Genomic DNA, 5040 nt, shown 5'->3' on the forward strand with positions numbered 1-5040 from the left:
TATCGTCCTAAACAAGGCTAGTGTGTATGCAGTCCATGGACCGAGCAATCAGACCATTGATCGCATGTAAAATCGATCAGCATAAAAAGTTGGTCGGAAATTCTGTAGTGTGTACCCAGCTTAAGGAGTTGCTGCTGCTGTCTTTCCTGTTTGTATATGAATGTAACATACATGCTTCAGACCACATCAGTTTTATACATTATTAACTACTACAAAACTTATTTTTATACAAAATGCAATGTGTTTTTAATTGTGTGTCAGCAGTAATCACTTCTTTATATGTTTCTTTTGTCAGACCTAATATCCCTGAGGCTAGTGATAAATTAAAATATCTGTGGTTTTGATACTAGTGACTTTAATTAGTGACTTTAATATTAACAGTGTTTTAGCCATCAGAGCGATGATACTTAGCTTATATTTGCATCAGTTTAAATCAAATTTCTAAAAGGTATAGTTACAGATTTTTAAAAAAATCTTGAATTTTTTTTAAGTAATGTTATTGATGTATCTATATTTAATAGACCTTTAATATTGGATTATACAAGTTTAATCAAACTACTTTTCTTGTAGGGTAATCGGCAATAATGTTGGACTGGCTGCTTTGTAACAGGAGATGTTTTTCTACTAGTACCACACCTTCCAGATTTGAGGCAGGTCAAAGTAGGAAACATATCAAAGGGGGCGGAACTATGTTAAAATGGGGGCTTGTCCCCACCCCAGGGGTATCCCTAGTGCTTCTAAATGACTATCCACAGACTCCAGACAAAGTATCATTAGTATTATATATACGTGGCTGTGAGAGAGGGTGTCAGGTTGCCAGCAGCAGTCATTAGCAGGCTGTCTTATGAGAAGCAGTTTGCATGCAGCACAGGTGTGTTCATTATGAGAAAGAACTAGATGCAGGAAGTCTTATAGTACACACAAGCTGTTACACCAAACATACGGCCTACAACAGATGATAAACCGTTCCTATTGTAAACTTTATTTATTGGCGAAATCTTGAATCTGCAGTTTGTCTTATGGTATCCACTCAATGGGGGTTTCTGTTCTGTACTATAAGACTTCTAGTGCAAATCGATAAAATGATTTCCACACAGAACAGACTTAACTGATACCAGTATATGCAGTGGTCCAGGTCTTTATTTGTCTCCTGTTGGAATCTGTGCTAGTGTTCTTGACGGGATTAAAGTTTGGTGGTGTGAGAGGAAAGTGAGCAAATGTCCGCATTGATGGAAGAGTCCGCCTTTTCAAGTTGAGACTTGAGTGACTGCTTAAAGTCGGTGAAAAGAGTGGTTAAGGCGAGGATGTCCTCTTTAGTGGAAGGAGTCGGGAAGAGGACAGATTTGTGCTCCAGAGAGGAACCTGGAGGTGATGAGGGGTCCTGTCTAGTGAACTGGCGCGTGATCTCAAAGGTGACACCCTTCTTTGATTTAACCGTGGAGCGTTACATTGGAAGGTCTGTGGTGACATCGAGGAGTGATGTGCCCAGGAACAGCGGTAGAGGTCTTTTAGAGGAACCATTGCGATTGTGGATAGGTGCCTGAGATGTAATAAGTTCAGGGGGCAAGCTATGGTCCTTGTACTTACCAGGTAGGAATTATCCTTTGCTACCAGGATTTTGTGCACAGTAAATTATAGCAAAGTTTAGTACCTGTGCTACACTGCAGGTAGTAATACAGTCTGGATGAGTTTTCATGTGGCTTTGTCAGCAAATATCTTGGACTTGGTCAAGGGCAACAAAATACCTTAGGTGTAATGATGAAGTAGATAGGAGGTGCAGTTCTCCAATATGGCCACTTGGTGGTAGCAGATATATGAAAAATTAATATATGTGGGCTTGTGACGAACATCAAAATTTACAGAGTGTGCCCCATAAAATAAGGCCTTTCAGAGTGGAATCAGCAAGGCCACCAGTATTTATAACAAAAGAGCAGGCTACAATAAAAGATAATGTGTTACTGGCCTGAGTGCTTGGTTACTGGAGCTCAAACAGGGTGACATTCAGTCTGGTGCTGCCTTGACAGGTTTGCAGGTGGAGGCTCGGGTAGGTAAGCGGTAACTCTATGGTTGCAGGACAAGTCTCGGACAGGCATGTATTGGGGCCATTGGAACGAGAATCCCCAAGATGGTGGTGGTGCCTCCTTTGATGGCGGGTTCTCTAGCGGGAAGTGCGGGCTTATGGGGGTAGAGCCTTGGAGGTATTTGAAGGGCTCATTACCAGACAGTAGGCATCAAACCCGACAAAAAGCCAAAGTCCAGTAGATGCTCACCACGAGGAGCAGTAACTGTAGCCATGAGAAGCGGGCCGCCTGCTGTCGGGTACAGGTAGTTAAAACTACTGGCATGCAGTGCCAGGGGAGCGAATCCACACTGGGAGCAGAAGAGCATTGGCCACCGGCTTCTGCCGGTTACGGGTCCCTGCGGACAGGGGCATGTAGCACTCCCATGGACTGTGTCTCATGAGCAGGCCTCACTGCGATTTCAGCTGAGGTGGACGAAATAGGTGGCAGGGGCAAGATAAAGTCTGACTGTGTAATGAGCTTGTACTTGGTATCCACTCTGAAGCGGCTAAGGCAGTAGAACACTCAAGTTAAAGGTGAAATATAGATAGTTTTGGCCGGATCTCAAGCAACATTTTGCCTCCTAAATATAACAACACTTTTTAGCCTTTAACAATATTTTACCTGATACACAAAATTAACTTTTTACTTACAAAATTCAATTTGTAAAAATTTTTACTCTAAAAAATACTTTTTAAAAATGCTTAACTTACAAAATGGCTTATTAAACAAGACTTTTTGCTCCAAAATTATTATTATTATTTTTTTTTATTTCTTTATTGGAGAATGTCAAACATGTACACATCAGTAAATAAATAAGAACAAAGATATGTTTATACTTAATAATCATGAACCACGACACATAGTATGAGGAAAGTCGTCATCTGTGAGTTACTGAAGTGAACTATAAATATGATATCACACATAAGATACAAAAGCCTGGAGAGACCGAGGCAACACAAGCACTCTCCTAGTCCAGAAAGATAGGTGGGTCATGCATGAATATTCTAGTTTCGTACCAAAGGGTGTGTTGAAAACATTTTTGTATTTGCTCTCTCAGCGGGACTGACAAAGTGCCAACAAAGCTCTCCCAAGTGTCAAAAAATCTCCCTGTGTATTTTGTTTTTTGGAGGGAGGCTTCCAACCAGTCCATTTTCATGGCAAAGAACAATTTTTCTTTAAAGAGGTCCAGTGTGGGGGATGTGCTCTGGATCCACATGTGGAGGATGCATTTTCTTGCCACTGCCGAAATAATCAGCAGCAGACGTCTGCCACCTCTGGATGTGCGGGTATTTGGTGGGAGAATGCCCAATATAGCCCAGTCTGGTGTGAAAGGGAGATAATTTACCAGATCAGTAGTAGCGAACCTCCACACGCGTATCCAGAACCCTCTAATAACCGAACATCCCCAGAAACAATGAAACAAGTCCGCCACTCCCATCCCACATTTAGGACACCTATCATTATCTGACAGACACATAGCCAATCTGCTATTATTTATATTTTTAACTTAAAAATTATTAACTTTTTTCTTCAAAAAAACATGTTCTAACTACAATCTTATTAAGGATATTTTTCAACCCGTGACTTAATTTGACAGGAACAGAGTAAAGCAGCTGACATTCTTGAAAAGTCAGGAACATTATTTAGAGTTCTGAACGTCATATGGTACTCTCTTTTCCAAGTCAATGGTGTTAAATAATGTGATTGGGCAGCGACTGTCCAACCCATTTAAAGTAATTTTATTAATAATACTCCTATTAAACTACTTTATATGAACATACTTTATTTCATATTCCAAATAAACCACTTAAAAAATTACACTAACACAAATTTTAGAGAACAATGTGTGATTCATACACCAAAAATAATCTCCTTTTTTTTAACTCCACTTTTTCTGAAGTGTTTTTATAGAATAACCCACATTGAGACTAAAATGCTATAACAATCAGGGCTGCCCACAGGGGGGGGACACATTGGAGGGCCCGTTGCAGGTTTCTGCGGATACTACTGTAACTTTTGGGGCCCGGAATTAAAACACACTCCCGGCATTCTATAACCCTGCTCTTTATGCTCCATGTCATAGCCGCATAATGTTTTCATCTTGCCAGTCATGTGACATGCAGGGCATGATCATAGCTGAAGGGAATACCCAGTTCAAAGCTTACTACCTACTGGTTAAAAAAACACCACAGTAAACCAGGGGTAGTGATGTACTATAGAAGTTCTCTCTCTGCTCACTGTAATTTTACAGTGTCTTGGAGGGAAAATACCCCGGGGTGCATATTTCATCTAAGGGAACTCTGAATATTTGATATTTACCACCATAACTCTTTAAACCAAATCTGCATGCGCCTCATTGAGGCATAAAGTACATACTATTTAACTTTCGCTTGAAAGTTTGGAAGAGGAAAGATGGGCCTTGGATCAAAATCTGTCAGGTGGCCCATATTTTTTATGGACGGCCCAGACAACAATAACATTAACAAAATCAGCTTCACCATTTAGCACGATTTCCACTGGTCCTTAATTTCCACAGACATTCCCAGGTTTTGAGGACTCATCCCTAGATAATCCACCATAAGTCTCATTTTATGAAATGCGCAGACTCGCAGTGCAAATGCCATTTTGTGACAGCAGAAGCATTTTTTTTTTACTTTTTATTTATATAAACAATGTGTAAAGCAGAAATAAACAATACAAATTTCCAATATGAAACAGTAGCATTTCTTTACATTTTCATTATTATAACATGGAGGAGGATAATGAAAGAAAACATTTTTTTATGCCAGCAATAAGACTTTTCACCCAAAAGTCTTCTCGATATTACTCTCATTAGTACCCTGTATCAATATAATATGTAAGCTAAGATTTATTAAATAGGATATGTAAAGTGCAATTTTAAAATGATCGGAACAGAAAAGAGGTTTTAGTCAATCATCACCCCACTCCCCATCCCATCCATGACACATATAGCTGC

The sequence above is a fragment of the Mixophyes fleayi genome, chromosome 1 (genome assembly GCF_038048845.1).
Source record: "Mixophyes fleayi isolate aMixFle1 chromosome 1, aMixFle1.hap1, whole genome shotgun sequence".
Lineage (NCBI taxonomy): Eukaryota > Metazoa > Chordata > Amphibia > Anura > Limnodynastidae > Mixophyes > Mixophyes fleayi.